This window comes from Ictalurus furcatus, chromosome 4 (genome assembly GCF_023375685.1).
Source record: "Ictalurus furcatus strain D&B chromosome 4, Billie_1.0, whole genome shotgun sequence".
NCBI lineage: Eukaryota > Metazoa > Chordata > Actinopteri > Siluriformes > Ictaluridae > Ictalurus > Ictalurus furcatus.
In genome coordinates this window covers 13,185,001-13,210,973 of record NC_071258.1, presented here as the reverse complement: position 1 = coordinate 13,210,973, position 25,973 = coordinate 13,185,001, and the positions used below count along the sequence as shown (strand labels likewise).

Below are 25,973 nucleotides of genomic sequence, written 5' to 3'. Positions count from 1 at the left end.
GTACCTCCAGGGCTGGTGGTTCAAATCCCACCTCCACATAGTGCACAGTGCTTGCATGTTACTCCCATGCTTTGGGGGTTTCCTCCAGGTACTCTGGTTTCCTTACCCGGCCCAAAGACATGTTTTGTAGGCATTTTGTGCGATTAACCCTGCAATATGTTGGCACCCCAGCCTTGCTTCCCCACGACCCTGTATAGGATAAACAGTATGGAAAATGGAATGTCCTACACACTAATCCTTAATGAAGACAAGGATAGTAAAGCAACTTCTTAAGGAATTTGTTCATCAAATTTAACTGGAATTATTGTAAGGAAGTTGTCATGCTGTCTGAAGTAATCAACAGAAATCAACACTACATGACACTAATTTTACTTCTGTTCAGGGACATAATTTCAAGACTCAGTTTTCATATAAAAAACAGGATTATTATGTATAATTATTTACCCGCAATAATATTATGTATTTTTGGAATAATTGACAAAGTGATAGAACATGTGATAGAATGTCACCCCAGCCTATGCCAATCATACTATGTCTTTACTATGTATTCTCTCACATACAGGTGCATCTCAAAAAATGTGAATATCGTGGGAAAGTTCATTTTTTTCCGTAATTTAATTAAAAAAGTGGAGCTTTCATGTATTGTAGATTCATTACACATATAGAGTGAAATACTGCAAGCCTTTTTGTTTGTTTGTTTTAATCTTCATGATTATGGCTTACAGCTCATGGAAATCAAAAATCCAGTATCTCAAAATGTTTGAATAAAGAATTTATAATACAGAAATATCGACCTGAGAAGAGCTCTAACCAGCTAATTAACTCAAAACACAGCAAAGGTTTTCTGAGCCTCTAATCTCTCAGTCTGGTTCAGTACACACAACCACAATCAATTTTCAGATGAAAGTAAATTTTGCATTTCATTTGGAAATCAAGGTCCCAGAGTCTGGAGGAAGAGTGCAGAGGCAAAGAATCCAAGTTGCTTGAAGTCCAGTGTGATGTTTCCACAGTCAGTGATGATTTGGGGTGCCATGACATCTGCTGGTGTTGGTCCACTGTGTTTTCTCAAGTCTAGAGTCAATGCAGCGTCTACCAGGAGATTTTAGAGCACTTCATGCTTCCATCTGCTGACAAGCTTTATAAAAATGCTGATTTCCTTTTCCAGCAGGACTTGGCACCTGCCCACAGTGCCAAAATTAACTGGTTTGCTGACCATGGTCTTACTGTGCTTGATGAGCCAGCCAACTCGCCTCACCTGAACCCCATAGAGAATCTATGAGAGACACCAAACCCCACAAAACAGACAAGCTGAAGGCCACGATCAAAGCATCCTGGGCTTGCATACCACCTCAGCAGTGCCACAGGCTGATTGCCTTCATGCAACGCTGCATTGATCCAGTAATTCGTGCAAAAGGATTAAAGCCCCGACCAAGTATTGAGTGCATAAATTAACATACTTTTCAGAAGGTCGACATTTCTGTATTATAAATTCTTTATTCTAATATTTTGAGATACTGGATTTTTGATTTCCATGAGCTGTAAGACATAATCATCAAGATTAAAACAAAAAAGGCTTGAAATATTTCACTTTATGTGTAATGAATCTAGAATATATGAAATTTCCACTTTTTAAATTAAATTATGGAAAAAGTTAACTTTTCCACGATATTACACTTTTTAAAAGATGCACCTGTACTCTTTTTTTTCCGTTTAAACATGTATATCATTTTATTCATTTTATTTCTCCACATATATTCAAAAATATTACTATTGTTTTTTAAATAAAATTATTCTTAAGCTTAAACTATCTGCTTCTATTTTAAATTCTTGGGATATGGTTTGATTGTATTAAGGCTCCTGCATTAACAGCGATTTGCTGGTTTTCCCAAGAAAATAAGTTCTGAATTTAGATCTGAGGCAGACCCAGCATTTGTGCTTTTGAGAAGGAGTAGAAGAGCACCCAGAGGACCTCAAATCTTTTTCACAAGAAAAGTTCAGAAAGAGTTGAGAAGCCCTCAGATGACCTTGAATGTTGTGCACATGAAATGTTCAGCCTGTTTGCCTATTTATTCTACCAAAAATTATTTTTTCTTTATCTCTCATTACAAATGTATTTTCTTTCTTGCCCTTCTGGACCTCCTCAGGACACATTAGGACTCAGGCTATTGCCACTTTTTGTGTTGCCCCTTACTGTAACACTATTGGGACTGGGAGAAGTTAAATATGCACGAACTTTCTGTACAGTTCACCAAAACAGAATAGCTTAATCAGCAGATCATGGAACCTATATCTGTCCCTCAGCGGGCTGCCACTGCAAACAGATCTGGATAATTGCTGGATTTGCATAGAAGTAGTAGACACTCTTCTTCAGAAATGCATCTGATCTTATTCAAATGAGATGTCAGATTAATGATGCACCAGCTTTAAAAGTGTATAAGCAAGAGTATGATCATTTCTAACTAATGTGAATGTGCCTTTAGGAAGTGTATTTCTTCACATAGCATTATATTTCATATTTGAGAGCTGTATCAAAGGCAATTTGGAAGTGGGTGTTTTTTTTTTTTCTTTTTTCTTTTGCATTGGCGAGTTTGTGCAGCAGATTGGTGCATAATGAAGCATTTTTCACAGACGCACAGCGATCTGCAGCCCAAGCTGGTAGTGTTGTGCTTATATCAACGTGTCTGGCATTTATTCAGCACTTAAACTACTAATCAAACCAAATAGACGAGAAGGAGAATATGATTTATTATTCTTTTTGAAATCCTTGAATTAATAAAAACCCTGTAGACGGAAGCAAGATCAGTAATCACATAGAATATGCACAAGGACAATGTGAGGAAAGGCTGATGAAGGGACGAAGTTAGAAGGGAAAGTAATGAACTGACGGATAGACTGACGAGCTGAAGGCGCGCGCATTTTCAAAGCAAGCCGAACGTTCCAGGGCACGTGCGGCTTCGCTGCAGGTGGCTGACGTCACGTGAGTTTAAAACGGGGCCGCGCGCTTGAGCTGAAGTGGGGAACTGGACAGCGCTGTGCTGGTATCGCGGTGCGCGCATCCTCTTCGGCAGGCTCCACAGTGCCCCTTTCTTCTCGAGTTAAAAACCGCATCACACATTTAAACCGCGGTTTCTTTGCTGTTAAAAACAGAGAACTAAACTGTAACAGCAGAAAGCGGAGACTACAATTTCACGCACGACGCCAGCGGAAGGACGGACGCACGGACGGACGGTGGACGGAAACAGAGACAAACCGTGACCGCTGAGAGGTAGGCTGCGTTTGTGCTTTTCATATTGAAACCAGTGCTTGTTTTTTCCCCCTCTGTTAGTCGTTATGTTTGTATTAAAGTATTAAACACCACAGTAATGTAAAAGTGGACTTTTGGCACGGTTACTCTGCGGCATCGACGCGCGTTTACGGAGCAAAACGCTTTGGAGTTTGAACCGCTTCACGACGTTGAAACAATACAAATAGAAATCTCAGTTTAAATGAGTTGTGATACAGATAAAAACATCCATGTTATGAAAAGACTATCAGCTGGACACTAACTGCCCCATGGCTTTAGATGAAGTCTTTTATGCAGGGGTTTGAATAAAAGGCTCTATATCTGCTGCGTCTCTGCCAGGTTTCCACACTCTTCCATCTCTTTACATTCCTGTGGCGTAGTGCATGCTGCCTGCTGCACACCTATATTATTAAAGTAATAACAACCCCACAGCTGAACAGGTATTGCGATGCGCACAGCGGTTAAAACGACTCAGCCTGTGTTCATTGAACCAACTTGTGTTGTGATAGCGTTTTTGATTCTGTCCCTCTCTGGTGTTTTTCCCCTTCTTGCCTCTATCGATCTGGAGTTCAGTGATGAAGAGTTGCTGTAATTCAATGGGCAATAAAGACTTGTGTTGCTCACAGCACAGATGTTTTCTTCTAATTGACTCTCTATGTATGAGGTCTATTAAACTGTTTTAACTGGCGGTATATAACAGTGCTTATACCACGTTTAGGCTATCTTATTCCATCATTATGGCCACAGTCCAATTGACCCAACTTTCTTACATTTTTATTTTCACTGCACAGATCTCTTTTACCATATACTTAGCTAATGCTGCTGCAAAATTCATATTTTAATTATGAATATTTGCTGTTAATCATCTTAGAAGAAGAATTGATGCACGGTTTATGGGCTAGAATGACTTCTTTTTGTTTGGGTTTAGCTTTGCAGCTGTGATATGAGCAACACTCCAAAAAACATGTGCGGAGAACACTAACCTATTTATTTCTGCTCGTTGAGTTTGTTGAGACTTTTTTTTATTAAATAAACGCAGTTGGACCTTTATGCCACTAGATGGGTCTATGGAGCAAGGCAAGGTGCCAGCTGTATTTTTCTGGCGCTGTGTGAAAAACTCGCGCTTTCATATTCTTATTGGTAGTTATACTTATTGTGACCGTGATTGGGATTAACAAGATGAATATTAATGGATGTTGGATAAAGATGAATACTACTATGTCTTTATCCTTGTATTTTAGTTTAATATTTTTGCATATTTTGTCCTCATAATTCATCTTGCTGAATAAAAGATCATGATTTTGATCAATTCAGATACTCTTCCACACTTCAAATTTGGATGTAACAAAATAATACTTTTATTTGCACATCATTGGATTTGTACAGTGATATTTGAAACATTTTTGGAATAACCGTCTTTCAGATCCCGAGATAGAAAAAATTTTCAAGCATTTGAAAAAAATGCTTTTATTGTGTACAGTGTGCTTGTAACCTTGAAATGTGTTAAATTAATTTTCAGATCGATAATATAATAATAATAATATAATGCTTACTGCATGAAATATCACCATGATCTTTTTCCTAGTTAATGGTTAAGAGTTGTAGCCCACTGTCATGGCTACGGCATAGTGGATGGCATATTGCCTTGCATTAGTTAGTAGCTACGCAGCAATCATTCAAACAGTCATAACTGTCATAACAGTACTGTGGCAATACAGTAATGCAGCTTTTGTTTACAGACCTGTGCTTTTAGGCTAATTAAACAGCTCCTTTCTTGAGAATATATTCTTTTTTTTTGCACGATGTTTGATCTTCGTGAACGGTTAGTCCATCGGAGTCTCCCAGTTTACCAGCATTCGATTTTTGTTCCATCTAATAGGGCTCACTTTTTTAAAAATATGTATACATTTTCCATCATTTTTCATGTTTTGCATACAAAAGATACACTGTATCCTTAATACCTTTTAGATGTGATTAAGTTTCTAAGTGTATGTGTGTGTATGTGTGTGTGTGTGTGTGTGTGTGTGTGCATTTGTATGTGTGTGTGCATGAGGAGCCCCTAAACAATGAAATTGAGTGAGTATTCACCTTTGCTCAGCAGAGTTCTAGATCGGATTGAGTCTGACAGCATTTAATGAGAGAGAAACATGGGTGTTTCTTCTTTTCTCTTTTTTTTCCTTTATCATTTCCCTCACTTTTGCCATGTAATACTGCCAAGGGCAAACGTTGATTTCAAGTCTTTTCATGCTTTGCCATAGCATGTAATGTTTCCAGTTTACACTCTAGTACACCCTTTCAGTTGGAAATCCTGATGTTCTACTCAATCAATACACTTAATTAGTGTTGATTAATGAAGGGCCGTTGGTTGCGCAGTGCTGACAGTTGTTTGAATTCCCAAGGACAAACGTATTGGCATGCTGCATGGTGCCGCTTTGCCAGGCATAATAAGTATCCAGTCAGATTCGAATGTATTGGTTGCGATGATACATTCATGAGCTCTACAGAATTGAAGATGCTCACAGACACTCATTTAAATTAGTAAGGTATCAGTACAGGCAATTTGGTGCACAAAAACGAGTTTAGTCATTAAGAATTGATTTGCATTCTGTGTCTGCATTCCCAGATAAAAGCAAATAAGCAGCATTCCTTTGTTGCAGTAAATCGATAATAATAAACATAACAGGGACGTATTAAATGACAATGACAGTGAGATGTGCTTTACTATCAGATGCATTTTAAAACATGCAATGTTTTTAGAGATCTAGACAACATGAAATAAGTGTATTGGTTTAAACTTGCATAATATGGAAAATGTTTGAATGGTAAAGGGTTAGAAGTTGTATACTGTACAGTGGCAAGAAAAAGTATGTGAACCTTTGGGAATTTCATGGTTTTCTGCATAAATTTGTCATAAAATGTGATCTGATCTTCATCTAAGTCAAGGGTATTGACAAATATAATGTGTCTATAATAATAACACAATAAATTCTGATCCCTCATGTCTTTATTGAATACACTCATTCAACATTCAAAATGGCAGTGGAAAAAGTAATTGAACCCTTAGAATTAATAACTGGTTGACCCCCCCCTTGGCAGCAATACCCTCAACCAGGCGCTTCCTGTAGCTGTTGATCAGACCTGCACATCGTTCAGGAGGAATTTTAGCCCATTCTTCCTGGCAGAACTGCTTTAGCTCTCTCATATTGTTTGGACGTCTCATGTGTATGGCTCTCTTCAAGTCATTCCATAGCATCTCTATTGGGTTGAGGTCTGGGCTCTGACTTGGCCGCTCCAAAAGGCGGATTTTGTTTTTCTGAAGCCATTCTGTTGTGGACTTGCTCCGGTGTTTTGGGTCGTTGTCCTGTTGCATCACCCAACTTCTACACAGTTTCAGCTGACGTACAGATATTCTCACATTATCCTGACATTATTATGTCTGATATACTTGGGAATTCATCTTCAGCTCAATGATTGCAAGCTGGCCAGCAGCAAAGCAGGCCCAAATCATGATGTTTCCTCCACCATACTTTACGGTTGGGATGATGTTTTCATGATGATATGCCATGCCCTTTCTATGCCAGATGTAGTGCTGTGTAGTTTTTCCAAATAGTTCAATCAGTCCACAAAACATTTTGCCAATACCGCTGTGGCGTGTCAATGTGCTCTTTTGCAAACTTAAGGCATGCAGCAATGTTCTTTTTAGTAAGCAGTGGCTTCCTTCGTGGTGTCCTGCCATAGATACCCTGCTTGTTCAATGTTTTACGTATTGTAGACTCATGAACAGAGATGTTAGCCAGTTCCAATGATGCCTTCAAATCTTCGGCTGTCATTCGGGGTTGTTTCTTTACCTCATTGATGAGTCTTCGTTGTGCTCTTGGTGTCATTTTGACTGGGCGCCCACTTCTTTGTAGAATAGAAACAGTCCCAAAGTGTCTCCATTTGTAAAATGTTTGCCTAACTGTTTCTAAAGTCTTTGAAATCACTTTGTAACCCTTGCCAGCTTTATGTAAATCAAGAATTCTTGATAATAGATTCTCTGAAAGCTCTTTTTGGCAAGGCATGGCTCACATAAGCGTGTGCTTCTTGTGCAGAGCAAACTCCAAAAGTTTGAGGGGTTTTTATCAGTCAAAGTAGCTGTAGTCCACACCTCCAAACATATTTTCTTATTGAGACTCCAGGTGTGCTAAAACCTGACTCCAATTAGCTTTTTTCAGGTCATTAACTCAAGGGTTCACATACTTTTTTCCACAAGCACTATGAGGTTTTTTTTGGTTGTTCTCAATAAAGACATGAAAGATCAGAATTTTTTTTGTGTTATTATTTTAGGCACATTATATTTGTCAATACCCTTGACTTAGATGAAGATCAGATCACATTTTATAACACATTTATGCAGAAAACCATGAAATTCCAAATGGTTCACATACTTTTTCTTGCCAGTGTACATATATAGGGGTGTGTGTGTGTGTGTGTATGGGGGGGGGGGGGGTTCATGTAATATCCAAACTGCAAAAATATTGTCTTGCCCTGTTCTGAATCTTTCCAAACGGCTCAAATAAACATTACATTCATCTTCATCAGAAAGTTGCAAAGCTTATATAAGATTAACTGTAACCTTTGAATTAGGGAAGACTGATTATTGAATGGAGTGCTTTTAAAACACCAGTAATGAGACACAGGAAGAACGTGATAGAGCACTCGGATAAGACGTGAAGAATCAAGGTGCTCAGTGTTTTGCTAATGAGGCCAGAAATTAAGTATGTGTTAGTGGTTTGTTGTTTTACAGATGCATTTCTGTACTTCGCAAGTACTTCTTGTGAGCTCACTTTAAGAGAAACAGATGCAGGAAACCTTCATAAGAGGGCAAGTTCTCTACTATCAACCAGTCATGACATTGTCAATTCATATAGTGATTCAGACTCTGTGGAGTAATCTGTCTTTCTAAACCAAATTTAGGAATGACTGATGAAAGTATGAACAAATAAAATGTGAATGAATATTCTATTAAATGAAAGTTCATAAAGTTAGCCAAGTGAGACTGCTTTTATAGACTTATGGGATATTTTTTTACTCAGTGTCTAATCAAACGGTTCAGATGTAATAATACTCAATTCTGAGTGAAGAATTGCTGTCTTTCTTAAACCAATTACTGCAGCGGCATGTAGTTATTTCATGTAAGCAAACTGATGGATTAAACCTGATGCACACGATGTAATCACACTTTTTTTCTGGAGACTGTTGAGAAGTCCTTGGCTTGTAAGAAACTCATTATGTAGTATTATAAACAGCTCCATCTAATCATTTCAATCTTGTAGAAATTCAATATGAATGAATCATAGAGAGAGAGAGAGAGATAGTGAAAAGATGTTTTCATCTCTTATCGAACCATGACCTTTATTCTGCAAATGAAGCCATTTTTTTTACACGATTGACAGATGTTATTTTAGTAAAAGTTTACTTGCCAAAATACAATGACCAACTACCCTGGAGCCATGGCAACTGCATTACATAACACTGATGAAAATATGAAGGCAAAAGCAGGAACAGTACTTTAAAAACAACAAAATGAAAAATAGGGCTTGGTCACACTCCTGACAGATGGTCTTTTATGATTTCTTGATGAAACATATATAATTGCTTCAGTTTTTGAAATTGCTAAAAGAATGTGTGGGATTTTAAATGGCAAGGCCTTGCATACTTTTTGTCTACGTCCCCGCCAAACGCACTGGAACAGCAGAGCCAATTTTTTTGTTCTTGCTATACAGTGAAGACATTTGAGTTTGAGATCATAAGAATAATAATGAGACAATAGATCAGAATTTCAGCTTTCATTTCCTGATATTTACATCAAGATGTGTTTGAACCCAACCATTTTTCAAGTGATCAAAATTATTGGAACAGGCAACCAGGTGTGCGTTCAAAGAATTTCAAGAAATGGCGACATTTGGGAACCTCATGTGAAAGTCTGAGTCACATCAAAGTCTAGTTCCATACACAGAGTCAAAGAATGTTTGCTTTGGTGCAAACTTTGAAATCTTGAACAGTAACTTTGATTAAACTGAAAAAGAGTCTAAGAAATCAACAGCTCCAGTGAAAATGAGTCAGTAGTCAAATGTGTACTGTTAAAGAATGAGATATACAGTCCCCTCTGAAAATATTGGAAGAGCAAGGGCAATTATATTGTTTTTGCTATACATTGAAGAGATTTGCTATACATTGAGTTTGAGATCAAAAATTGATTGAGACTGTAGATCAGAATTTCAGCTTTCATTTCCTCATATGTACATTTACATTGTTCAACTTAAAGTAGAACATGGCACATTTTGTTTGAACCCACTCATTTTTTTCAAGGCTTGGTCACTACCGACTTTTTGTCCAAAAAATCCTTAATTGTGTGGTGTCATTACAATTATTTTACTGTTCTGGATCGAGTCAGAGCCTCCCCGATCCCAAATCGTAAATATCAAACATGTTTGATATTTACGACTCTTGATCGGGCTGCCAGAGGCGGGATACCTGCAATAGTGCTTTTATAGCAGGAACATTGCAGCCACAAACATGCCACGGGAGAGATGACTTTGTGTGTGTTTACAAAGAAATATCTATGATGTAGAGGATGTTTTGTAAATAAAATTACATTTTGCTAAAATTGCTATTTTGGTCCTATTTTTGTTCCTATTTTTGTTCCTTTTTTGTTTTTTGTTGCAAAATATAACGTACGCCAGGAGAGTCTGCTGATGACGTCAATCGTCCTCCATATTTGTTTTTCTTCTGAAGTCACGTTTGATAAAACGCGAGTTTCTGTGAGATCTCATGTCTGTGAAATCGTTACTACAATCGACAGGTGTCGTCTAGCGGTCTGGCCGAATCATCTAGCAATGTTAAAAACTGGTTGAAACTGTCCTTATGTCTGTGGTCTCCCATGGACTTAAAATCAGTTAAGATAAAAAAAATCTTTTAGTGTGTCCCTGGCATTAATTGTTTAAACAATTTATAGCTCTGAATGTCTATCCTTGGTTTTAGCCGTAGGTAGCACCCGTGAAGACGGCATTTGTTGTTAAAAATAGATAAATCCACATGAAGACCATAGAGCTGTCTATGGGAGAAAAACAAGCTAATCAGAGCCATGGCACAAGCATTGGGCATAGCCAGTACAACAATTAGGAATGAAAACAACAGGAGTTGATGAACATCACTAACAACAACCACAGGGCAGGGGTGAAGGTATCACAGTCCACTGTTTTAAGAAGACTTTGAGAGCAGAAATATAGAGGCCATACCACAAGATGCAAACCTCTCATCAGCAGTAAGAAGCAGAAGGCCAGATTGGAATTTTCAAAGAAATACAGAGATGAGCAACAAAAGTGAAATACTTCATCAAGGGACAAAAGTTAAAGGTGTTAGACTGGCCAAGTCAGTCTACAGCTCAGTGATGTCAGTGAGTTGCTAATTTCATGCAGTTGTTGCAAGCAAGGGATATGCAACCAAATATTGAGTGTTAATTACTTTAAGACGATCTGTTCCTATACTTTAGCTCATCTAAAAATTGGGTGGGCTGCCACTAAATGTGCCATATTCGGATTTGTTTATCACATCTAGATGTAAATAGCAGGAACAGAAAGCTCAAATTCTATCGTCTCATGTTCATTTTTTGATCTCAAACCCAAATGTCTTCAGTGTATAGAAAAACAAAAGAACTGGCCTTGCTGTTCCAATACTTTCAGAGCCGACTGTATATCTTGATTTTCCACTGCCTTTCTCACTTTGTGGTCCAATACACAGAGAAAGTGCTCCATAGTCACCCTCTGCACCACTAGTGGGTGAAAGCTCACCCACCAGGAGAAAGTAGCAAGTCATTCAGGACGCCTAGTGTGTAGTAGAGGTGTGAATCGGGACCCCAAGAACAGAACAAAGTAGTCATGGGAGTGGGAAGTTTTTACTTTCATGTGGATGGTCAAAGAAGAAAAGGCAGGTTGATTATTACTGTATTTACACATTCATTCAGTCATATTCAGTAATGGCTTTATCCTGGTCAAGGTCAGTTAGGTTTAAATGTATACTACTATTATTTATAACTCTGTTCATTAGAAAATATTGTGGGTGGGTACAAGCAAAGATAACTTTGGAAGCGAGTGGGATTTTAAAGAACATGCTCTTGAACGTACTACTGATACTTATCAGCAACAGGGGGATGAGTTTTTGTGTTGACTGTCAAAATGTTGTCGCAGGCCAGCTGCTGTGGGAGAGAGACAGCGAGAGAGACAAACACAGAGAGACACCCCAAGAGACAGGGAGAGAGACACCCACACACACAGAAAGTGAGACAGCAGTATAGAGAATCGTTATCTCATAGTAACCTGCTGTGAGCATGCATGCAACATCTCTCCCTTCTCTGCCAGTGAGCTATGCTTTTATTATTACCTGCTGAGGTTACATGTGGAGAAGGCTTAATGCAATCATTGCGCTCCAACTGTGAGTGCTTGGGGCTAGCTCCGCCCCAAGCGGACTTGTTTTATTTTTCTGGGGCCATGCATGGCTGTGCATGGTGTTTAACTGGCTTTCTGGGGCAGTGGTACTCCTTTATCCGACTGTTTCTAAACCTTCTTCTATGGATGATGAGAAGCTTTAGAACAAATAACCTGAAAGACTATATCAGATGAAAAATTTCAGTTTGTTTTATAAGTGATTTTTAAAAAATACATTTGTGATAGCGTTAAAATGATAATCTGTGATTTATTTATATTTATTTGTTTGGAAGACACTTTTTTTTAATACAAAACATCTTTCATGTAGCTTTAGTTATTTGAGGTGATATAAACATACAACTTAACAATCATTAGCACAGACCCTGCTGAGTTACCACTGTACCCAACAAGAAAGGGGAATTAGCTACTTGTGGCCATTCCCTATCAGATGAGATTTGAGGTTTAAAGTATAATACATTCTCATAATTTTGGAAAATAGAATGTTAAAGAGTTTTCTCCCATTACGTGTATCAGTAGCAAATACCATTTGTCATTTGTAAGCTTGATTCTGAAGAATACAACTTGCTCACCTTTTATTAATAGTTTGTAACAGTAAAAGTGTGCAGGAACCTTCCTCTGTATGAAAAGTATCCTGATTTTTAAGGTTTGGGTAACAAGTAGTATGTGAATTAGCCTTTTCTCAGTTAAACTGTGTAAGGGAAAATCAACTGAAAATGTGCTTAAGAGGCTACTATAGCAAAATACTTTTATGTTGTATATTGGCTTACATTGACAAGTGGATAATAGTAAAATTACATTGCTATGAGTTGAGTATTAGTATCATGACAGTTTCATTTCACCCTGAGAAACAAGAATATTAACATTCAGTTTATCCATAGAGTTTAAAGAAATGTGCCAGATCTTCTGCATTCGAAAATCTGAGTTAAGACAGCAGGGTGTGATTTTGAACCAAGAACTTAAGGTTGATTTCAACTGATCCTTGCAAGGCTTTAAGAAGAGTTTTTTTTTGTTTGTTTGTTTGTTTGTTTTGTTTTTTTCTTGTTTCTGCAAGGAGCCACACTGGAGTGACTTCATGGAGTCAAATGGGAGTAACCTTAAACATCTCATTTCAATGGGATTCAAATCCAGTCCATTCAATAACCCACCATTTCTTCTTTTTGAACCATTCCTTGGTGGATTTGCTATTGTGCTTAGGATCATTATCCTGTTTAAAGGCCCACTTTTGGTTCAACTTCAGCTTTTGGACAGATGGCCTCACATTATCTTCAAGCACTCTTTGATATGATGCAGAATTCGTAGTTGAACCTGTCCAGTCCCTGAGGCAGCAAAGCAACCCCAAACCATAACATTTCCACCACCGTGCCTCACAGTTGGTATGAGGTGCTTCTCCTGAAAAGCTATATTTGGTCTGCGCCAAACATGTCTGCTGTTACTGTTGCCAAACAACTCTACCTTTGAGTCATCTGTCCCAAGCACATTATTCCAAAAAGGCCTGGTCTTTGTCTATATGCTCATTGGCAAACTGTAGTCTTGCAAAGGCTTTTTCCTGGCACGCTGCCCATGCAAGTCAAATTTTGGGGATTCTTGGAGACCACTTATTGATCAGATGGTCTACTCTTGGGCTGAATTTGCTGGGATGGCCTGTCCTTGACAAATTGGCAGTCTTTTGAAGTCTGCGCAATTTGTAGATTATTTTCCTTACAGTGGAATGATGTATTTTGAATAATTTAGAGATCTTTTTAAATCCCTAACCAGACTCATAGGTATCCAAAACTTTTTTCTGAAGGCCTTATAGAACTCTTTAGATCTTGGCATGATGACACCTGTTAGGTGTCTAAAACCTGGAGTTTTAATCACACACAGCTGTTGCCAATAACACACTCACTCACACACACACACACACCACCCTTTTAAAAAGAAACTTTCATTCACAAGGACTTTGCGAAGTAACGCTCAGTGTACCTATCTGACTTACCAAGCCGTTGATCATTGTTTTGCTATCCTGGTTTTTGAACTCTGTTTCTGCTTCCAGTTTTTCGTATTTTGGATTGTTCTACTCTGTGTTGTTTTCTGATTGCCTGAACCCCTATTTGTTTCTGACCACGCTTTTGCCTCTCATATTGGATTTGTTTACTGGATTTTCATTAAATACCCTTTCAACTGCATTTGCATCCATCTCAGACTCTCCATTGTAACAACACCACACACCTCAATAGCAAAGGGAACACCAGACACTTGATATGGGTGGGGTATAAATAAGCCAGGTTCTACCTGCACTCCCTAAGTAGGTTCTGACCACTGGCACCCAAACTTGTACACCTGATTTAAATGATATGGATTTGAAGGTAATTTGTGATAATGTAGGGCTGTGTTGACTTTTCCAATTTCCACGAGGCGTACTTATTTTTTCACATGACTGTAGATGTGTGTAAAAGAATACTAAATGTGGATGTGAAATTGTTTCTGTCAAAAAGTTCCTATAAACCATTTAGAAAACCTTTATGAAATTATTAATTGCAAATCAACTTAAAATCCTGTATGTGAACAATTGCCTTGACTTCACCTAGATAACACTCCCAAATATCCTCATGTGGTGGGACACAGGCATTATAAATATTGTCTTAGGTAATTAGTTATGGTAATTTTGTTATTTCTGGGTTGGGAGTTTGAATCCTACCCAGTTTGCATGTGCTCCCCGTGCTTCAGGTGTTTTCTCCGGGTACTCCGTTTTCATGCCCCAGTCCAAAGATATGCGTTGTAGGCTGATTGGCATTTTCAAATTGTCCGTAATGTGTGAATGGCTGTGTGAATGTGTACAATTGTGCCCTGCGATCGGTTGGCACCCTGTCCAGGGTGTTCCCCGCCTTGTGCCCCGAGTTCCCTGGGATTGGCTCTAGGCTCCTCCATGACCCTGTGTAAGATAAGCAGTATGGAAAATGGATGGATGGATGGAAATGCAAAACCAGACCAAAAAACAGTTGCTTGCAAATGAAAGTTAATGAAGAAATTTTTTTTTTTGTGAATTGCACCATCAGCTGGGTACTCTAACAAAGCAAGTACAGCAATGGCAGTTTACTTTTGCCAGATTTCTGACTATATTTCTTTGGAATTTTAATAAGTTGTCCAGAAGTAGTTATTATGTAACACTGGATTAATTGAAAGTTCCCCCCACCCCACATCCACAGACGTGAGGCTGCATTAGCGTACCTGTACATAAGCACAAAAAACTTTGTATGCATGCTTTTCAGTTTCTGTGCATATAAGAACATACTCACATCAGTGAATTCATTCACATGCATACATGACTGTTAACATACATGGAAGGAACAACATGGAATACATGGAATTTATGATCAGATCTGATATAAAACATACAGTGCCCTCCACTAATATTGGCACCCTTGGTAAATATGAACAAAGAAGACTGTGAAAAATTTTCTTTATTGTTGAACCTTTTGATCTTTTGTTCAAACAATTTACAAAAAATGCTCTGCTCTCATGGATTTCAAACAAACCGGTGTTTTGTTTGCAATTATCAAAAAAAACTTTGTTAAATATAGGTGTGCAACAATTATTAGCACCCCTGTGAATTCATATAAGAAAAATATATTTGAAGTATATCCCCATTTATATTTTTAATTTTTTGGTACACTTGGGTGACTAGGAACAGGTAATTGTTCAACTCTGATTTCCTGTTTCACAGGGGTATAACTATGAGGTAGCACATAGGCCAAATTCCCTTAGTCATTAATAACAATGGGTAAGACCAAGGAATATAGCTGTGAAGTGTGGCAAAAGGTTGTTGAGCTTCACAAAATGGAAAGTGGCTATAAGAAAATAGCACAAGCATTGAAATGCCCATTTCCACCACCAGGGCAATAATTAAGAAGTTCCAGTCAACTGGAAATGTTATGAATCAACCTGGAAGAGGACGGGTATCTATACTGTCTCAACGCACTGTGAAGAGGATGGTTTGAGTGGCCAAGAAATCTCCAAGTATCACAGCTGGAGAATTGAAGAAGTTAGTTGCGTCTTGAGGTCAGGAAGTCTCCAAAACTACAATTGGAATTCACCTACATCACAAGTTGTTTGGAAATGTTTCAAGAAAGAAGCTTCTACTCTCATCCAAAAACAAACTCAAGCATCTTCAGTTTGCCAGACACTACTGGAACTTCAAATGGGGTCGGGTTCTATGGTCAGATGAAACCAAAATAGAGCTTTTTGGCAATAAATACCAGAGGTGGTTTTGGTGCACACAGAGAGGTAGCCATATGGAAAAGTACCTCATGCCCATGGTTAAATATGGTGGTGGCTCTTTAATGTTTTGGGGCTGTTTTTCTGGCAGAGGACCTGGACATTTTGTTAGGATACATGACATCATGGACTATCAAATATCAACAGATATTAAATGAAAACCTGACTGCCTCTGGCAGAAATCTTAAAATGGACCATAGTTGGATCTTCCAGCAGGACAATGATCCAAAACATACATCAAAATCAACACAAAAATAATTTACTGACCATAAAATCAAGGTCCTGCCATGTCCATCCCAGCCCCCTGACTTGAAACCCATAGAAAACCTGTGGTGTGAACTGAAGAGTAGAGTCCACCAGTGTGTACCTCGAAATTTTAAGAATCTGGAGAGATTCTGTATGGAGGAATGGTTTAAGATCCCTTGCCATGTATTCTCCAACCTCATCAGGCATTATCAGAGCTGTTATCTTGGCAAAGGGAGGTTGCACAAAGTATTGTCTAAAAGGGGTGCCAATAATTGTTGCACACCTATATTTAACAAATATATATATGTATATATATATATATATATATATATATATATATATATATATATATATATATATATATATAATGTACATGTATATAAGATTAGAAACCTATGTTTTCTTTGCAACTGTTTGATATCCATGAGAGCAGAGAATTTTTGTGAATTATTTAAACAAAAGGTCTTTCAGAGTCTGTTTTGCTCATATTTACCAAGCATGCCAATATTAGTGGAGGGCAATGTGCATCTTGTAAATGAGATAGGATGAATGTCACGGATTTACTCTGGCGCTGAGTGCCGACGCATTCAGCAAGCATGAACTACGCGCACACTTCCGGGTTGTTTACACTTCACTGTTTACTTTTGACGTGTGTGTTTTTGATTTGGTTTCTCTCCTGTCTCCACCCTTATGTTATTCGTGGTCTTCCACGTGTCTCATCATTATTCACAGCTGTTTATGTTTTACCTTTGAATTACGTTAATTATTTAAACCCCTCGTGTGTGTTTGTACAGTGCAAAGTATTGTGTGTTTCGGTGTTTTCCGCCAGACCCGTACTGAGCCTTTAATCCTCGTTTCTCGTTTCATGGATTTTGATCCTGTTTTTGCCCTCCTGTTTATTGATCCTGGTTTTGCCTAGTCTTTTTTCTGTTTGCTGTTTGCCTGACCTTTTGCTTGTTTTGACTACAATTGTGATGCACATTTTGGATTTGTCTGCCTGCCCCTTAATAAAGCTCTTAACTGCATTTGCATCCTGCATCACCTCCTTGCATACATGATGATGAGCATAAGAGCTTCTGATAAATCATAGGAAAGGTATGCACTGCTTGTTAAAAAAGGAGGGAGGGGTGGAATTCCCAGCACTTTCAAGTAAATAATCACACGGCTGATTATTTAAGCTCAACTTAGTCTTGAAAATGTATTTACATAGACTACACTTTTGGCTTGACATTATTCTTACATTCAGTGTGTGTATGCTTATGAATTTTGACAGGGTGATTAGTTCTATGAGGTAGAGGCCATGCAGCAGGATTCCCATCATTTATCTTCATGTCAACAAGACTTGTATAGATCCAAAATCCACTAAATCCAAATATATTTTATATATATATATAAGACTGTAAGGCATCTAATGACACCAAAATCTGCTCCAAATATAGAATTGCTTGGGCTGTTCAAATAGGAGAGAGACATAAGAGACATAAAAAACCTAGCTGGCACAGTGTGATTCGAAAATCTCATAATTTTTGTTTGTTTGATGACTTGACTACAGAATCAGACAAGGACTCACATGAAGAATTTGGTACATTTATTCATTACATTATTTGGTTAAAATGTCTGCTAAACACCCAAATGTTAGGGCTTAAATAAAAGGCAGTAACTGAATTTCTACTAGAAGTAGCTGAATAATGTTAGTTTCCAAACACCCGGAAACTTGCTTGTTACATAGAATGCTATACTAATGATCAGTTTGCAGTAGGCAGCATTCAGTGCTATGATACATTTCCGTTTCAAAATAGTGCGGCTCTCATGTTTCCGGCGGCCTTGTTTACATTCGTCAGTATATTTAAATAGCAACTTGCCTTTCAAGATTTTCTAGGTTAACTATTATTCCTATATTTAGGTATGTGTACAAGTTATATAAAAAAGGTGTTTTCTAACCTCTGTCCTTGAGTATTCATACAATTTGAAGCCTTTCTTCAGTTTCCTAGAAGGGGCTTTGCAAGTATTCTTACATATTTGATGAACATAACTTTGGGAGCTCTTGCAGACATTGGCTATAAAATACTGCCATTGTGAGTGTAATGAATGAACTGGAAGCATATTAAGAAGAAAGCAGAAGTATTTAGTGCAATGAGCCCATTCGCATTATTTGATTTTAACACTCAAATGTACTACAGCCTTTGTAGGATATTTGAAAATAGATTGGAAAATGCACTGTCGTTGGTTCATGCAGAGCCACATTTTTCTTTTTTTAGCCATGCAGAATGTTGTAAGTAAATAGGTAGTTATGTATCATGACACATGCTTGCAAAACATTAAGACAATGCAACTAATTGTGATAATGAAATTATGAAAAGTTTTTTTTCTACTAAATATTTAATCTACTTATAGTGGAAAACTCAAGCATCCAACAAAATTAAATTCTTGAAATGCTTCATTAAGCAAATAACAGTGGCTACGTTGAACACTGAAAACACTTGTGTGGAAAAACTAAAAACAGGAAAAACAAGTGAGACCTATGGGGTTCGGGGTTTGATTCTCACCTCTGACCTGCGTGCACAGAATTTGCATGTTCTCCCCGTGCTTTGGGGGTTACTCCGGGTACTCCGGTTTCTTCCCCCATTCCAAAGACATGGGTTGTAGGCATCTCTAAAATGGTCTGTACTGTGGGAATGCGTGTGTGATTGTGCCCTGCGATGGATCCAAGTCCCCCGGCATAGGCTCCAGGCTCCCCTGTGTAGGATAAGCAGTACAGAAAATGGATGGATGACGTGTCATGGATGAACATTCAAATATACTTTCTTAAAAGTGAAAATATAGAAAAAGTGCATATACACTCACTCTCCACTTTAATAGGAACACCTGTACACCTGCTTATTTGGCATGGTAGTTGGAGCCAGATGGGCTAGTTTGAGTATTTCAGAAACTGCTGGAGTTTCACACACAACAGTCTCTAGAGTTTACACAGAATTGTGCGAAAAACAAAAAAAAAAACATTGAGTGAGCGACAGTTCTGTGATTGGAAACACCTTGTTGATAAGAAAGGTCAGAGGAAAATGCCCAGACAAGCTGCCAGGATGGATATACTAACTCACAATCACTGCAACTGTGGTGAGCAGAAAAGCATCTCAGCATGCACAAAACGTGATCGAACCTTGTGGTGGATGAGCTACAATGGCAGAAGTCCACATCAGGTTCCACTCTGGTCATCCAAGAACAAGAATTTGAGGCTTTCATGGGCATAGACTCACACAAACTGGACAGTTGAAGATTAGGGGGAAAAAAAATCACCCTGTCTTTTTCCAGTCTTCAGCTGTCCAGTATGGGTGAGTCTGTGCCGTGCGAATCTTTTCTGCTCACCACGGTTGTAAAGAGTGACTATATGAGTTACTATATCCATCCTGGCAACTTGAACCAAACTGGCCATTTTCCTCTGATCAACAAGGCATTTCCACTTACAGAATTGTTGATCAGTCAATGTTTTTTGTTTTTCACACCATTCAAATACCAGGAGATCAGCGTTTTTTGAAATACTCAAACCAGCCCATCTGGTATCAACAACCATGCCACAGTTAGTCACAGAGATCACACTTTTTCTTCATTCTGCTGTTTGATGTGAACATTAACTAAAGCTCTTGACCTGTATCTGCATGATTTTATGCACTGCACTACTGCCACATGATTGGCTGATTGGCTAACTGCATAAATGAGCAAGTATACAGGTGTTCCTAAGTGGATAGTGAGTGTGTGTTATATATATATATATATATATGTATGTATATATATGTGTGTGTGTGTGTGTGTGTGTGTATATATATATATATATATATATATATATATATATATATATATATATATAATGTATATACACACACATACTTTTTTGCTTTGAGCATGGTACCACCACCAGCTCTTTTTCTAGTTTAGTTTTTGCTACTTCGGTTGTTTTCCTCTCTAAAAGGAATGTGTTATTCATTGTCTGTGTAATATTATGCTGAGCTGACAATTCCAGTGTTAATTATGAAAAATACTTCATTACTTAAAATTCTCATAGACCACTAAAACAATTTAATTCTCCACATGATTCATGGTGCTTTATTTAAAATTAAGCATTTAATCACTATTTCATGCCATCACCTAATACCTGAATGCATTTCTTTATCAGCTTTCAAAAAATCTGAATGAAAACATGTTGTTGGTTCATAATAGGATTTGTTTTTTGTTATTTGGTTTTTAAATCAGGGCCATTTTCTTTTAATTAGGAGTACTGAATTCATTGGTGTCTACAGTGGGCCCTGATAAACTGTATTATAAGCTGCACCACAGTTGTGTGTCTGCTGTATTTTATTTTGCTTTCTTGTCCTTGCTCATTCCCAAGATTACATGTAAACCAAAAAATCAAACCCACCGCAATCATTAACATTGGCAACATGTTTTTATGCATAGTTACATAAAAGACTCAGGAACTGATTGAAAACATTATATGCAACATTCCTAAACATCTCCAAAACTACAACTGCATCTCCAAAACTAAACATGATTTAGGTCAAATACTCGCATGCAAAAAAAAACAAGAACAGTGGATTTAGGATGGGAGAAAACAATGTGATAATAATATGTAATGTGTAACCACATGTTTATTACTGCTTCCGAATTGTGGATACGTTTGACTGATATGATTGCTGTGACAAAAAGTAAGAGCTCCGCAGCAGGGAGTGAGTGAATGACGAGCTACTTTATTGATGAAACAACTCTGTTCAACACTGGCACTTCAGATATGGGGGTTTTGCACAACAAAGAGTAGTTTGCCATGTTTGGATTGACTAGTCTCAATTTCATTAAGAATAAAAAAAAACCTCAGGTGATGTTGTCTAAAGAAGTGTGGTGGATTTATTCTATTTTATTTAATTTTATTTTAGACAGCACACAATGATGAAAAAAAGACATGCTGTTGGATCATTTCACTTAGATATGTGAATATGTACTGGCATGATCCAGGATGAAGAAATAAAAAATTGTAATACCATTAATGTTATGCTATACCTGTAATATATAACAACATAGCAAAAACATCTAGGTACACTGTGACCCTTGAGATGTGCTTTGTAAGGAATAAAACACAATGGGGCATGATGGTATACAGTATAATACTATAGAAACAATAATGTATTAGAAGGAGTGCATTAATATAATACTATCATTTGAATTACAGCCAGCAGTACCCTCAGAGCTGTGCTTTTATAGAAAAAAATATACTTTTTTAGGACAAATATAAATATCGGTATAAAAGATTAGCCTAGCCTAGCCCCATGATTACCCAACTTCTAGAAAGGTGAGCTAATCAGTTTATATCTGAACATCAGCTTATATCTGTTAAATAGCAACATCTTCAAAAATCCTTAGTCACTCAAAAGAGGTAATTAGTATTTCAATGGAATTAAAAATGTGTAGAGTTCTAAATGAGGACTTGATGAAGATTAATATTTGTTGAACGGATTATATAAATGGTGGCTCTTCCCCGCTTGTTTCTGTCATTTGATGTAATGAAACAAAAGATATGAGACAAAGAATTGAGCTTGTTATGTTACCAAGAAACCACATAGAATAAAGTCCTCTGTCATGTTGACCATGGAGGAAAAGTTTCTGACCATTATAAGGCCCTGCCACTCGAGCCAGGTCACCTTATGTCACCATATCAATAGTTATACACTATATGTTATAGTTTTTGGAGCGTGGCTGTGGGGATTTGCCCATTCAGTAACAAGAGCCTTAGTGAGATCAGGCAGTGATGTCAGGTGAGAAGGCCTGGTGTGCAGTCAGCGTACCAGTTCATCCCAAAGGTGTTCAGTAGGGTTGAGGTCAGGGCTCTGTGCAGGCTACTTGAGTTCTTCCACTCCAACCTTGGCAAATCATGTCTTTAAGATCTGGCTTTGTTCACAGGGACATTGTCATGCTGAAATACATTTGGGATACTTAATTCCAGTGAAGGGAAATCTTAATGTTACATCTTACAAAGGCATTATAGACAATTGTGTGCTTACAACTTTGTGGCAACAGTTTGGGGAAGACCCACATATGGGTGTGATGGTCAGGTGTCCACATTCTTTTGGCCATATAGTGCCATGTCTTTCTTTGTTACATAGCAACACATTTTTATTCTGTTTTTTATTGTTAGCTGTAGAGTAAGTAGAGTGTCTCTGTGAATGAATAGAAACAAAAATATATTCAAAGAAGCGCATTAATATAAAACTATTATTTGACTATTATTTGACCAGTACTACTGTCAGAGCTGTAATCAAAAAATACCTTCTGAACAACCAGATTTGAGGATTCAGATTTTTAATAGATAGCGTAGTTTGGAACAAAGTAAAAAAATCAGAGGAAGATGTATTTCTACATTGTTTTAAGCCTACCGAAAGCGGAATGCGATCGCCCTTAACAAGTCTGTTAAAAGATAAATGTCAAAGATATTTTAGCAGTTTCTGTCAAAGTTTCACCAAAGAAAACACAGAATATAATAGGTATAAGTGCTTGAAAATTTTAAGTTAATGAATTTTACATACAGTTTAATACAGCATTTGTAATTTTAAACATAAGATGTTGAATAAGAGAAACTTATTGAGCTCTACCTGGACAACTGTGGACATTTTGAGTTCTTTTGCAACAAATAATTTTGTTAACTTGATGCTATCAGAAGGACCAGGTCAAATTCTACACAGTTTGATAGTGGTATTATATGGATTACAAACTATTTTCACGATTCCATTCTATTCAATTCACGATATTGGTTTCACAATTGATGGTTCAGCTTGATTGATTCAATATCTTAAAAATAAATGTAATAAATTTATAAAGACTCCCAAAAATTTGATTGAATAAACAAAGTCTCTGACCTTGGGAAGATGATGCATTGAAACCTAGCAGCACTTGAGGCGTCATTTTAACCAGAAGACCTCCAAAGTCAGAAAAAAAACAAAAGAATTCCACAACCTTTTTCTTGGGCACCGTAAATCGCAGTGGTGTGGGGCTGGTGTCCTTTAAAAGCTATTGAAGGGCTCTTTAATGGTTATAATGTGGTCACGTAAACGTATAATGTATAATGCATGTCATTTGTTGCGATCCGGAGCTATCGGGCCCAGCGAATGCTTGTTATATTTTATGGGTTGTGCAGATTGCTACCTTTGGTGTTCATGCAGTGCAATTGCATTAGAAGTAAACAGTGCTGTGAAAAGGTATTTGCTGATTTCTTTAGTTTTTGTTTCAGAAATTAAAACAAAATCAACGACAAAACAAAGGCAACCTGAGTAAACACAAAATACAGTTTTTAAACGATAATATTATTTATTGAAGCAAAAAAGATATCCAATACCAACTGGGCCTGTGTGAAAATGTATTTGCCCCCATAGTTACTAATTCCCCAAATCTATGAAACTGAATTCATAATGGGGTTCAGCTGGACTAGACGCAACCAGGCCTGATTACTGCAAACCCTGTTCAATCAATCAACACTTAAATAGAACTTTTTCAATAGCATGAAGTTGGTTAAAAGGTCTTACCCAGTAACACAGTTTGCCTAAATTGAAAGAAATTCCAGAAATTGTGAGGAAGAAGGTGATTGAAATATATCAGTTAGTTGATTGAAATACAAAGCTACTTCAAAGGCTCTGGGACTCCAAAGAACCAAAGTGAGAACCATTATCTCCAAATGGAAAAACTCTGCACAGTAGTGAACCTTCTCAGAAGTGGCCGACCTTCCAAAATTCCTCCAAGAGCACAGCAACTACTCATCCAGCAACTCACAAAAGAGCCAACATCAAAGGAATTACAGGTCTCTCTTGCATCAGTAAAAGTCACTGTTCATGACTCCAGTATTAGAAAGACACTGTGCAAAAATGGCAACCATGAAAGAGTAACGAGGCAAAAACCATTGCAGAAGAACATTAAGGCTCATGGGAATTTTGCCAAAACACATCTTGATGATCCTCAAACCTTTTGGAAGCATGTTCTGTGGACTGATGAGTCGAAAGTGGAACTCTTTGGAAGACAGGGGTCCCGTTACTTCTGGAGTAAACCAAACACAGAATTCCACAAAAAGAACATCATACCTATGGTCAAGCATGGTTAGGGCAATGTGATGGTTAGGGTTAACCCTAACCCTAGCTTTGCTGCTTCAGGGCCTGGGCAACTTGCAATAATTGAGGGAAACATGAATTCTGCTCTCTATCAGAAAACCCTGAAGGAGAATATCCAGTCTTCAGTACGTGAGTTGAAACTCAAGCGCAACTGGATTATGCAGCAAGACAGTGACTACGTTTACATGGACATCAATAATCTACTTATTGACTTATTCTGAATAAGACAATATTTTTAATTAAGGTGTTTACGAGTCGCTTTTAGAATATTCCTTTCATGTTCCCGTTTTACATGTTATAGAACATAGATCGATTAACGGCACACAACATTACGTCCCCACGCCTCGACGTTCCCTCCAGAATTTCACGTATCAACATACAGTTCGTCTTCGTTATGGTACCATATAAAGTTTTGGGTTTATTTGATTTTTAAGTTCACAAAAGCTTCAAGTGCAGTTAATTATTTGTCATGATATACGTGCAAATAGAAGACTGCTTGAAGCCGTGGGCTGCGTCCGAAACCGCGTGTTTACCTACTATATAGCAGCTGAGACACTCCTACTATATAGCAGGTAAGTACGTGGTTTCGGATGCAGCCTCGCTCTCTTGTTTGCCTTCAAAAGGTTGAGCACTGCCATGTGTGTATGTGTCCTGTCGCAAAATGCGGTGAACACTCCCACACGACGTTGATAGTGTGATTAAGGCGTGTACATGTCTGTAATGCACTTCGATAATGCGACTAAAATAGGAATACTCGACATGTCTTTTAATTCGATTTGTGTTTACTTCGAGTATGACTTTAGTCAGATTAAGGTAATCAGTAATCATTGTTTACATGGTAATTTCTTAATCTGAGTATTGTCTTAATTGGGTTAATATCGGAATATTGTTGTCCATGAAAACATACTGAATGATCCAAGGCATAGGAGTAAGTCCTAGTCCTAGAAGTAAGTGAAAGACTGATCTCCAGTTATCTGAAGTGTTTGGTTGCAGTTATTGCTGCTAAAGGTGGCACAACCAGATATAAGTTATTCACATTGGGGGTAGGTGTTGGATAACTTTTTTGCTTATAAAATAAAATAAAATAAAAGCTGTATTGTTTGCTCAGGTTGTCTTTGTTTTATGTTGTAGTATGTTTGAAGATCTAAAATTATTTAGTATGAGATGTACACAAAATCTCAAGAAATCAGGATCTTTTTCACAACACTGTAATTGATAGAGTGCTGATTTCCACTATGGGAATCGCACATTCCCAGGATTCACATCATCACATATTTGCATTACCCCTACTATTTTCACAACTACTTGGAATGGCTATATATTTAATTGAAATAACATAAAAATGACGCACATCTTTAAGGCTAATCACAACATTTTTAATGTGCTTGTGTATGCGTGTGTGTGCGCGTGCATCTGAATTGTCACTTATAAAAATGCCTTATGACTAAATAAATGCTCTTATATTTTATATTTTATGTAGTCCATATTATCATGACTTTAATCTGATCCATAAAATATATTTTCAGGGATATATCCGTAAAATATACTTCAGGGCACTTTTCACAAGAT

At 37.6% G+C, this 25,973-nt stretch overlaps 1 protein-coding gene across 1 annotated transcript in view; it reads left to right on the top strand.

Moving 5' to 3' along the window:
* The first annotated feature begins 1,849 nt into the window (after positions 1-1,849).
* megf11 (multiple EGF-like-domains 11) overlaps positions 1,850-25,973 on the top strand; it is a 137,710-nt gene continuing 113,586 nt past the window's right edge. Inside the window, exon 1 of the mRNA XM_053623042.1 lies at positions 1,850-3,265. The gene's annotated coding sequence lies outside the window, so the exon portion shown is untranslated. The remainder of the gene's footprint in view (positions 3,266-25,973) is intronic.